General features: G+C 41.1%; 2 long non-coding RNA genes across 8 annotated transcripts; one reads left to right on the top strand and one right to left on the bottom strand.

Annotated features, from left to right (window-relative positions):
* Positions 1-3,533: 3,533 nt before the first annotated feature.
* Positions 3,534-6,732, top strand: LOC120640412. Of its 5 annotated transcripts, none has more exons than XR_005661764.1 (5): positions 3,534-4,578; positions 4,668-5,330; positions 5,602-6,021; positions 6,122-6,230; positions 6,391-6,732. It is a non-coding gene; the product is annotated as an uncharacterized LOC120640412 (long non-coding RNA). The 5 variants fall into 5 exon arrangements; XR_005661766.1 differs by having other exon boundaries at positions 6,100-6,230; positions 6,435-6,732; XR_005661763.1 differs by having other exon boundaries at positions 6,100-6,230.
* A 178-nt stretch (positions 6,733-6,910) lies between these two features.
* Positions 6,911-10,422, bottom strand: LOC120640411. Of its 3 annotated transcripts, XR_005661762.1 has the most exons (6): positions 9,864-10,418; positions 9,607-9,723; positions 8,412-8,527; positions 7,631-7,703; positions 7,284-7,526; positions 6,911-7,187 (listed from the first exon to the last, which is right to left on the bottom strand). It is a non-coding gene; the product is annotated as an uncharacterized LOC120640411 (long non-coding RNA). The 3 variants fall into 3 exon arrangements; XR_005661761.1 differs by having other exon boundaries at positions 7,284-7,703; positions 9,864-10,422; XR_005661760.1 differs by lacking the exons at positions 6,911-7,187; positions 7,284-7,526; positions 7,631-7,703 and having other exon boundaries at positions 8,019-8,527; positions 9,864-10,376.
* Between the last annotated feature and the right edge of the window lie 1,864 nt (positions 10,423-12,286).

The following is a 12,286-nucleotide window of genomic DNA, read 5'->3' as shown; positions in this document are numbered from 1 at the left end:
GTAAAAACCTCGCAAAAGGTCCAGGAACTTGTCCATAAGGGGTATGTCGACCGTAGTACTCCCCTCCACGGTCTGATCTTACTATTTTAATTCTTTTGTCAAGCTGATTTTCAACCTCAGCTTTGAATATTTTAAATTTATCCAATGCTTCAGATCTTTCTTTAATTGGATAAATGTAACTATAGAGGGAGTAATCGTCTGTGAATGTTATGAACGAATCATAGCCATCCACACTTTTCACAGGAAACGGTCCACATATATCAGTGTGAATTATTTCTAACGTTCCTGCACTTCGTTTGGCACCCTTTTTAATTTGCTTTAGAAATTTTCCTTTAATGCATTCAACGCATTGTTCAAAATCAGAGAACTCTAGCTGTGGAAGAATTTCACTTTTCACTAATCTTTCAATTCTCCCCTCGAAATATGGCCTAAATGACAGTGCCATAATTTCGATGAAGTAACTTGAGTTCTCTTTCTTTTCTTTGTTTCTTTCTCTGACAAAGATTCATTCACATTCACATTACATACAGAATGCACTTTATCACGCATAGATAATAAATAAAGATCATTGTAAAGGACAGCATCACCAATACAATTATTATCAAACCATAGTTCACATTTGCCATTCGCAAAATGACAACCAAAACCATCTGTGTCTAAGCGTGATACACTGATCAAGTTTCTTTGAAGCGAAGGAACAAATAAAACATCTTTTAATACAAGCATGAAACCATTAACTAGCTCGAGGGAGACATCGCCAACAGCTTCCACATCTGCTTGTACTCCGTTCGCGACTTTAATTTGTCTTTCGCTTCTTAGCATAGTCCTTGTCGAACGGAATCCCTGTAAAGAATTTGCAACATGCACAGTTGCACCAGAATCAACCCACCAAGTAGATTTAGAAAACTTTAAATACAGGGATTCATTAACAAATGAAATTACATTCTCACCATTCTTTGCCATTATCATTTTTAAATAAGCGGGACAATCTGCTTTACGATGCCCCTTGTCAAACAGTGGAAACACTCATCTTGAGCTGGAGTGCGCTGTTGCTGACGCTATTGCTGATACTTTTGTGGCATAGGGGCTTTGTCTTTAGCTTTAGAGGAAGAAGCAGCATGGAAAGACCTTTTCTTGTTATTATGCACAAAATTGACAGACCCACCATTCTGTTTCTTGAGTCTATCTTCCTCTTGTGCACACATGGCGATTGCCTTTTCCATGTTCCACTTCTCTGGCTGTGAGTTATAGCTTACAACGAATGTTGCAAACTCTTTTGGCAGAGAAGCAAATACCAAGTGCACCATAAACTCTTCTTTAAGATCCAAGTCCATTGGTTTTAGCTTGGAGTTCAAAGCGCACATCCCCATGATATGATCTCTTATTGTACCGGCATTGCCATAGTACCTCTTTGTGATCAACTGCTCTATGATCTGTGTAGCATAAGTCTTTGAAGAACCAGTAAACTGATTCTTTATCTTTGCAAGGTACTCAGCAGCTGAATCACACTCTCCAATTGAACCCAAAATGTTAGGATCAATTGTGTTCTTTATAACTGCCACACATTTCTTGTTGGCGTTATTCCACTTTGTCTTTTCGAGATCATAAGCCATCTGTAAGGGAGCATAGTCCCTTTGCTTTTTCTGCCACTCAGCATCAGTGTCAGAATCTCCTCTCACTGGAGCCGGTGGCTCAGTGGGCTTTGGAGTGGTGATAATCTCATCCACTTCTCCACAGACGAAAGCAAGATCAACCTTCTTGATCCATTCGCCATAGTTGTCTCCTTTTAGAGTCGGGATGTGACTGATGAATCCCATCAAGTTCATCCCCGCTGAAAATTTCAAAAAATAGTGAGAACATAATAACAATAATTGCATGTAAAATTCCAACGTTGGTCAAAATAGAACATACAACTGTTTATGCAATTAAATCTATATCACCGTTGGGCAGAAATAGAAATAAATGCACAAGAACTATAAAATTACAGTATTGTAATTAACAACATTGGTCAGAAAATTAACAATACCATAATCCTCAAAAAAATAACCTTTTAACCATGCTCTTAAACTTTAATTGTCTCGTTGGTTCGAATTAAAGTATAAAAGCAACTATATAAACTTAGCAGCGGAAACATGTAGAAATTTCTATTTCCAGAAGCAAAACTATAAACTTTTATCTCTAAACAATAAACACGTTGGTGCAAAATTGAATAGAGATTAAATTAGAATCATAACCATTCAAAAAATGCTTCTGAAAAAAGGAAAAAAAAGATTAAATCTTTTACTGTTCAAGTGGCCCAACGCCAAAAACGGCCCGCGACGCGCCGCGCCAGGCCTTCGGCCCGACAGCCAACGGGTGGGCCACCAAGCCGGCCCATCGCTCTCGCCCGCCTGGGCCTCATTCGGCCCCGGACGCCGCGGAGCTCTCACAGCCGTCGGATCAGATCCGACGGCCGTCCGCCTCTTCTGCGGGATCAAAACCCCCGGCGACGCCGTTCGCCATCAAACCCTAGGTCATTCTCCTCCCCCCCTTCACTCTCCTCGTGAGCGGCGGCAACCACGGAGTGGAGGCGACGGCCTGGCGGAGCGGGCGGGACGGCGCCGCCGCGGCTTGCTCGCCGGCGCGCGCGCTCGCCAGAGAGTGAGCGCGCCACCGTCGAGCTAGCTGTGGACGGAGCCAGGCCTTCGAGCCCCGCATGCGCGACCCCCGGCGTCCCGGAGCGGCAAGTCGGCGGCATCTCTGTGCCGAGATGTCCGGCGAGCGGCGGCGCAAACGCGTCCCGCGCACCGGCAGCGGCAGTGACACGCGGACCAGGTAGGCCCCGCGCCCTTTCACCTCTAGGGTTAGGGTTGCACTTTTGAGTTCGGTTTGCAATCGATTCTCTCTGTTCTTTTCGATTTGCATCGAGTTCTTTATTTTCCTTCGATTTCTTTCGATTCACAGACGAATCCGTCTTTGCCCCTACTGGATCTATGCACTAGCATGACGACTGATACCATTGTTAACATCAGTTAGGGTTCTAGGATCGACTAGACATGGATCAAGAGGGGTATTTCCATCTTTTCTTTTTCACAAGTGCAAAAGAGTTCCTAGGTCTAGAACACAGAGAGTGCATTAGAGTACAGAGAGAGGGAGAGAGAGACCATCACCACCGGAGGAGCTTGAGGCGGCCATCACAGGTTCGCTGATGAAGATATGCTCTAGGGCAGCGGCGAGATATACAGCAGCTGCACAGTCGTGGCGGCGTTGTCGTGGACGAAGGCGCCGCCGCCGACGAACTAGGGTTGATGGTGGCGGCGGTGAGACTTCCCACTGCTCCAGCGCCTCTCTCTAGATCGGCTAGGGTTAGGGAATGTGAGTGAGGGTGCTGGCGGCGCGACGAACCTCGTGTAGTGTGCCCCGGCCCCTCACCCCCTTTTTATTTTGGCGCTGTGCAGCGGGGGCCCACCAACCATTAAGGGTTGGGCGCCCCCGATCAGGACGCGGATTAAGGCGTTGGGTCTATTAGGAAGGAGATCAATCCAACATACCAATGATAGGATCATATTTTTCTATGCTAACGATGGGTAAAAAAGAAACTTTCATTCAGATAGGATCATCTTTTTCTTCGGGTTCTTTTTCAGAAGTGCTCAACATAACCTTATCAAGCTTATTTAGTATACTGTGGATGTTCTTGAAGCAATGACAGGTTGAAGCAATGGCCTACATGGTTATATGCCTTTCACTAGCTTCATTAGACAATGGAAGATATTGTAAGTTTCTATTTCTGCTTGATTCTCTTTCAGTTCCTGGGTCAATAAGTGATTAATATAATCATCTGTAAATAGTAAGTGTTTGAAGGTATTTGTTGCAAAAGATAGATAGTTTTTCACTAGCCTTGATCTGCCAATAAATTGTGCAAAGCTTGAGGATTCATATAGTGTCCATGAGACCATGATTGATTATTTATAAGATATGCCATTATCAATTTACAGGGCCATTTACCATTGTGTTGAAGTCCAGCAGACCTGATGAGAGAATGTTTTCTTTTAGGCATAATATGGTCAACGAAATTCCTCTTATGCATTGATTCTATTATGTCTGTCCTTGGTGTTTGGTTTATGCATCAGCACTGCAAACGGAAACGTAATAAGGTCGCTGTGTGTTCGCTCTCGTAATGGCCTTAACTCCCTTCTTGAGAGGAGCTTGTGGTTTAAATGTCCTGTGAATAGGAGTTGTTTACATCGAGTTTTGGTAGATTGATGCAGTGCTGGGTCTGCTATTCATGTCCTGCTGGGCTCTGAAATTTTCAGCAACTTCACCTCTATATCATGTGATGCGCGTTCATTTCTGTTGACCTCTGCACTGCAATTCTATTTATCGATTCAGTGTAACTGCAGCTAGCTCTTTTTTTGAATTACCCTGCTAATTATCTGTGCCAGATCTCTTGTAGTTTGCTAAGCAAGTATATGAATATTTATATTTAAAATATTTATTATCTAAGATTATATGATGCATATGTGGTGTTATGGTCAATATTTTTTAATTTTTCCCAAAATTGTAGAAAGTTTTTTGATAATGTGGATGGTTAAGAATAAGGTAAACAAATTAACAAAACTGATATCTTCCTATAATTAACATTTTATCGAGTCTAAACTTGAATTGATAATGGATTCTTTATTATATAGGTTCCTGGAATTTAACTTGCAGAAATGACACATAACTATGCTTTGGCAAAAGGTGAGAACGACAATTTCTGATAGAACTAGCTGGTCCGCTTGGTGTTTGGTGAAGATAAACAACCATAAGGTAGTAAGGTACATGACTATGCTTCTATTATTATTTTTTTTAAAATACATTTCCCCTACATCATGCCGTCAATATAATCTGCAGCATTAAGATTATATTTTTGGTAATTATTTTCTCATATTCCTTTATGCGTCAATATAACTTGCTCTTCAGTTGTGTTTCCTTCTCAGTTCTATTGTCACATCTTCTGATCTGTCAGTAGCTCCACCATATTTTTCCTGTTACTCTACTTAAGCAGCTTCATTGCTTGGTTGCACATTGAATGTCCTGACAAATGGGAGCATTGCTAGCAGATTTCTCCTCTGGATAACCATACCAAACATGAGGGAATCGCCTTCAACACAAGGGGAGCCATCTACGTCTGCTACAGTTTGTTGAATTTCCAAATTTTCCCTGCTGTTATCCCATGCACTGAATTGCCTTAACTTCGTTCAACTCTTATCCCTTGGTCAGGCAGATTGCAGTGGAAGCCCCTCTCAAGAAAACACAGGTCAAATGGTGCCTTCACATGTTTTTCAGAATAGAGCTTTGCTGTTTCAAGGGTACAGTTTGTTCTTGAATCTTTATGCTTTGTTCCTAAAGATGCAAGTTCTAATCTATGCATTAAAGACTCAACACATGTAGTGCTGCACTTCTCATAGAATTTGCTATGCTGGGGATGTCTTGCCTATTCTGAAGATACTCTACGTCTGAGAGTAGAAAATAGATGTCATTGTGATGCGATTTTTTGGCATCAATTTTTTTTGCGAAATCAAATTTAATGGATGTAATAGTCTTTCACGACATAATATGTTCCTTTGATTTCTTGTGCAGCCTTGTAGAGCGTGCACAGAAACTGTTCGGGATCAAAGCTTTTTTTTTTTGAAGAAATGGGTCAAAGCTTACCTACAATTGAGGATGGGACAGCCGGATTCTTGGAGATCTTGGACTCTGTGTGGTCAGCAAAAGCACCAAAATGAATGTCGTTGCGGATGATTTGTAAAAATGCTTTCAATGAAAGATGTTATCTGAACTGTCTCATGTGAACCGTCTCACTGCTCTTCAGAAAAAATGAGCAAAAGCTACCTGATTCAGTTGTTTACTTGTTGGTTCCAGGCCAGTTGGTTACCACGCGGATTGTGAGCTATCAGTTTCCAACTTTTTTATGCTAACATTTTTATAGGTCTGTTTAGTAACCATGGATACTTCTCCAAGATGGGTCTAGCTTGTCATATTGCCAAAGTTCATACTGAGGTACTGCCATTCATTAGCCTGTAATTTGCCTATCGATATTTGTTTTAATTAACAAATACATAAAAAAGCACCTTGCAGTCTTCATTGAGTAAAAACACAGAAGATAAAGGAATACATAGAAGAAATATTTTGGGGTCAAGGAAAACGAGCGCTACTTCTCGGTCATAGCAAGAGCAGTGTAGATTCGGCTGCAGTACTCGTCGTATTAGGTTATCCGCGCTTGTCATATTTTAAAATTTATCCTCTAAAAGAATATTTTGTTCTGGTTATTAAGTTTTTTTTTCTATTTTCATTTCTCTTGCACTCGTCATACTCTAAATACATTCTATTTTTAAATATAATTATTTTTTAAACACATGCATGTGGCAGGCACGTGCAACTGACTATCCAATTTGTGTATTGCGAGACCACAGCATTGTTACAAGGTTTCCTCAACTCCAAGTGTGCATGGTCAATTTGCAATGAGGAGTTGGATTCATCAGGCGATGACGTGTTATACCTGCCGAAGTGTATCCATAGGTTTCACATCTATTGCATCATCAAATGGTTCAGACAATCGGCTACATGCCCAGTGTGCCGTCATGATTATTCAAATTTTATTTCTGAAGATTACATGCTTATGTGTGAGAGAATGTTGACTAACCATGTGAACGACAATCAGTAGATGAACCAACTTTTTGCCCCATTGTAATAAGCACTGTAATTTTCATATTGTTCGGATTGCTATTTATAATAAATATTTGCATTGTTCATATTGCTATTTATAATATTTGCAATTGGTAGTATATATTTTTAAACACGTGCGTGTGGCACGTACACCTACTAGTTAAATAATAATAAAAGCTTCTAAGTGATTGACCAATATGAATGTGCAATGTAGAGATAGGGATATTTAACACGCAGATGATTTGCATTAAGAATTAAAGCATACGGTTGTTCAACTAAAGTAAGAAAACATCGAAATAGGATAACTAAGTTGCCAATTCACTGATATGACGGCAACTAAAATAGCAAGTACTACTACATAGCACAAATATCACAAATGTTCGGTTCAACGGACATAACTAAAAGTGGGTCTAACACTACTTCAGCTAAACCTTGGTGGAGATGTCTTAATAATTAGCTGCAAGCCCGTCGGACGACTGCTGTGACGTGCCGTTGAACGCCTACAATTAGATGTAACATGGGAGATGTCTGTTAGCATAGGAAGCATAGCTTTGCATATACTGCAAACTACATCAAATAAGTAGTCAGTTCAGTACCTATGGTAAGCGGCAGTTCCAACGATGTCAAAAGCATCTTTTGGTGTGGAGGAATAAAGCAATGAGGTAGTATTTAAGTACGGTTAGAAGACCCCGGATATGTAAGGTTACTGTATCATACGTGCGGCATGGTTCGTGTATGAACCTGGCAGCAGCTACCTTGTTTCCTCGTGTCCATAATGGAGATGACAAGACAAGAAGACCATTGGTAACTGTTTTGCTAACTGTTATTGATGGATGGACCTGTGGAGGCGCAGAATTCTAAAAAGTTATGTCTGGTTCTGGCATGGACTTACTGTGCAAGTCCTGGCGTTATAGAAATAAAAATAAAAGTGGTAGGCAGAGACCTTGGTGGAGACAAAGAGGTGCAGAGTTAGGACGAAGGAAATTGATCCGCCTAGGTACAGGGCAATATTTTTTCTACAAAGGAAAAGGGAAAAAAATTGATCCGCCTAGGTACAGGATAATATTTTTTTTACAAAGGAAAAGGGAAAAAATAGTAGCAGCTAATAGTCTTAGCGTAGATCATGCATGGAGCATTATTAGCTGCTATTCAAGTTAGACTATATAATTAATTATTTTTTTAACTGTATTTAATGCTCCATACATGTGACCGAAAATTCGATGTAACGGGTACTGTAGAAACTTTTTTACCAACTAAAACACCCTAAGTAAAAATTACCAAACAAAAGGTGTTACAGACCTACTCCAGTTAGCATATTCAGTTGAAGGCACTTTTTTTTTGTCTTTGGCTATTCTTTGTAAGTGCTCGCTATCTGTGTTCATTTAGAGAAGTATATAGATATTCAAGTTTGGTACTACTGACCTATGAATTTTGGTGGTTGTACGTGTATGGAAAATGCATCATTAATCAATTCAATTCCAACTCTCCAAGGAAAGAATACTATAAATAATGACCAAGTAGCACAGATAAAACAAACTAATTAATAACCAAGTTGAAGACTATAAGTACCGGATCAAGATGAAATAGGTAATGACCAAGTAGCATAGAAAAAAACAAACTAATTAATGGCCAAGTAGAAGACTATAAGTACCCTCATCAAGAATTACCCGAATGGCAATCAAGAAGAAGAAAAAAGGACAGGCAGAGAACAGTCAGAAGCTTACACAGTTGCCGCAGACGATCAGATGCCTGGAGAACTTACCAGCTCTTGCCCCAATTTCTGGTTTTGCTGAATAGCAGAAATTTTCTCCTCAGTTAACTTGGAGATCACAGAAGTTGCCTAGCAGTCACAAGCCATGTGAATTCATGGAAACACAAAACCTCACAAAGTATGTTACAACTTAGAAACAAACTGACAATCAAACTTCACCAGCCAGTGCTTGCTGCTGTCAGGATTCAACAGACCAGACATGAAGCAGCAAAGACTGCTGAGATCAAACAAACTACCTCTTCCAACTTATTACTATTCATAAGTTGAAGCATATCATGTCTTAGAGCAATGAGCATGCGCAGAGATGATTCATGTGAACAAAGAAATCAAGAAGGCATCGAAAAGTACAGTTCACTGATAATGAGGCTTAATTATTTTTAAAAATTGGACAGTGAATCAGGTACAAGAAAATCTCTGAAAACCGTAAATTCATTCTGTTCAGAAATATGTGTGATATAAACTTAATATAAGAAGTTTCCATGCCAATGCTACATTATTTAAGACCAAATAATATGTGCAGGTAGTGTTTATAGTCACAGAAACATCAGACCAAGCTCTAGTGCCTTTGGCTACCTAATGATACAAAGAGGTTTATTATAGTGTCAGAGATATTGCTGCCCGTCAGTCACAATTCATAATCATTTACAATTTGCAAGAGAATATATGCTTCCAGATTTCAAAGGATCATCAGCTAAATTCTGTGAATGACTTCATCTGCAATCTTTCTTACTAATTAAACCACGAATTGTATGTACTAACTGGTTAGTCAGGGCAAGACTAAGAAGAAGGGCATCACATAACTCAAACATTGTTGATGTGCAATTAACCAGATGTTTTTGCAAGCTGCAAGCTTTTTAATTCAATAGCACTGATTGCCAAATAAAGAAGCAACCATAAAGGTCAGGAAAAAAAGCTACCTCACAGGACTTCTTTGTTGTTACGCCTAGGTATAGGGCAATATATATATATATTGCAAAGGTAGGGAAAAAAATAGTAGCAGTTACGTGTATGAAAAATGCATCATCAATCAATTCAATTCCAACTCTCCAAGGTAAGAAGACTATAAGTAATGACCAAGTAGCATAGAAAAAAATTAATGACCAAGTAGAAGACTATAAGTACTGGCTCAAGATGAAATAGGTACATACCTGAAAGACTTCTGAAGATGCATGAGGATGATGCTGATGGGGAAGCCATTGATGACTGCTTTGGAGACACTTTCAAAGCAGGCTGGATGCACTTAAGCTAGACAGTTTAACAAGGACCTAACATTTAGGGGGAAAAACGCAGGGCCATGTTTAGTAAAGGTATCGACAAGGTGATTGCTGAGTATTGTGAGCTGTTGTGCGAAAGAACAGCCGCATGACGAGAACAGAGCAGAGGGGGTAGGAAGAAGAAAAGCAACCTGCTACCGTGCGACGGATGTGGTCGTGGCGGAGCAGAAGAACGTCAAGCCGGCCTCCATCCTCACGAACCCCAGGTTGCCGTCCTCCGTCAGGTTGAGCGCGATGCGCTGGTTATGGGACGCTGGAGGCAGGTGCACAACGGACATGGCCGGCGTGGCGAGGTCGTCCGTGCCCATGAGGACGACGTGGAAGGGCCCTCCCGGGTCGTCCTTGCACACCAGCGCGGCGTTCCTGCTCCTCGGGCGCCGCGGCATCGCTAGGGCGGGCAGGTTGATATGACCGCGGTCGCCGGCGGCGAGTGGGTCCCAGATGGCGAGGCGGATCGACGCGTTCATAGAAGCTGTGGCGGAGGCAAGTCGGGGGAGGACGCGGGCGGCGACGGGCGGGCACGAGGCCGCGGTGCCGATGAAGCTGGCGGCCAGGCTACGGCCTTCTCCGCGGCAACCGCGCGGCCTGGTGGAGAGGTGCGGCAGGGGGTGGAGGGAGGCCGTTGCTGTTGGAACCGAGGATCTTCACAAGAACACGAGATACGGCGACGAACGCCTCGGCCACCGAACGATTTGTATGTTGACTTTTCTTATTCCCCTTAGCTCAACCCAAATGAACGAGACTACATCGCGCTTCATAGCTGCAGCGCCTAGCAACTGCCACTTCGGCACTCGCACGCATGCACTAGCTCCTGAAGACCCTGCCAGAACGCACTCGCACGCATGCACTAGCTCCTGAAGACCCTGCCAGAACGTACGTGAGCCACTCCTCACTACTACAAAAACATTGATTTGTTCCGGTTGGAAACCCCTGTTGTCCCGGTTTCCTAACCAGAAACACCAGTCCGGCACAAAAAGGGTGCCCTTTTGTCCCGGGTCTGCCAACCGGGATAAAAAAGGACCTTTTGTCCCGGTTGGTAACACCAACCGGGACAAAAGGTGCTGCCAGCGCCCACATGGCTAGCGCACTCTTTTGTCCCGGTTGGTGTTACCAACCGGGACAAAATGTCCTTTTTTTTCATGTTTTTCTTTTCTCAATTCTTTTTCTATTTCAATTATACTTTTGCATTTCAATTAAACTTATATATTGGAATTCAGTGTGTATGATCTCCACTAATATATACACATATATATAGTTACTTATATAATATTTGTCCTAGATAGTTTTCATATATAAATTAATTCACTTATATATATATATGTATACACATATCTATACATGTGAATTCCTTTACATATGAAAATGTCTAGGACCAATATTATATAAATATATATATATACACATATATATTATTGCAGTGCTTATATATATAATACATACATACTCCATCATATTTGCATAGGTATATTCGTTCTTAATTACATAGGTATATTCGTTCATAATTACATAGTAGAATTCGCCTTTTGGATCGAGGACTTGCTCAACAATAAATCCGGAGAATTGTTCTTGAATCCCCATAATCTTTTCCTCCGGTATGAGTTTATCGCGCATCTCCTCGACCTATGGAAAAAGGGGATAATTAATTTCGACTAATTAAAATACGAGTTCAAATATTAACAAGTTTTTTACTTACTTCTTCCTCCCAATCTGTCCAGCCCTTTGGAGGACCTACCAGACCATGGATGTTCTCGCATACATAGTATGCGCACAATACAGTGCCTTGTTTCTGCCTCATACACTTTAAGAGAAAAGAAATTATCAGGTATTTACATGAATATATAATAAAACTAATGAATCGTGCAACGAATCATCCAAGTGCGTACCGGAAAATCTGTCTTGATCTTCAATTCCTTGTCAAATTTGCCTGGATGATTTTTAGCGAATTCTTTCCAAATCCTGTGCATGATTAGAACAATTATAATCAAGTAACAAAGTGATTCAAATTATCGGTCATCGACGGAGTAGTGGTAGAATTACTTTTTCATCATGTTAAGAAGATTTTCGTATTGTTCTGGAGGTCTCCTCAATGAGTCCATAACCACGAGTAGGCTCTTCTCGGGAATTATGACAATTAGGACCAGTGTTCACTGCAAGATTATACGGAGGCAGTTCTTGGTAGTTAAGGTTTAAACAATTCGATTACAGAATAGAAAGAGTTAGACGGAAGGAATCACTCACGCAAAGTTGTAAGGAAACAATATCATTTGCTTGTTGTGATGAACGCTTATGTACTTGAACAAGTTTTGGAATATCTCATCGGAATTGTCACGTAGAAGCCTCCAATTACAAGTAATTGGGTCGATGAAGCCGAGGCGAGAGTATCCCTTTCTTCTGCAAGTATGTATCTCCATTCTACATGATACCGAATAAATCAAGAGATCAGTATGTTGAGATCATGCAAAATAATACGTAAGGAAAGTAAAATACTTACAGAACCCGCAAGCCGACCATAGAGATGTCGAGGGTCTCCTGATGGAATAGTTGGTAAATTTCT

Source organism: Panicum virgatum, chromosome 7K, assembly GCF_016808335.1.
Source record: "Panicum virgatum strain AP13 chromosome 7K, P.virgatum_v5, whole genome shotgun sequence".
In the NCBI taxonomy this organism is placed as follows: Eukaryota; Viridiplantae; Streptophyta; class Magnoliopsida; order Poales; family Poaceae; genus Panicum; species Panicum virgatum.
Note: the sequence above shows the minus strand (reverse complement) of the source record. Positions and strands in the feature narration are given on the sequence as shown.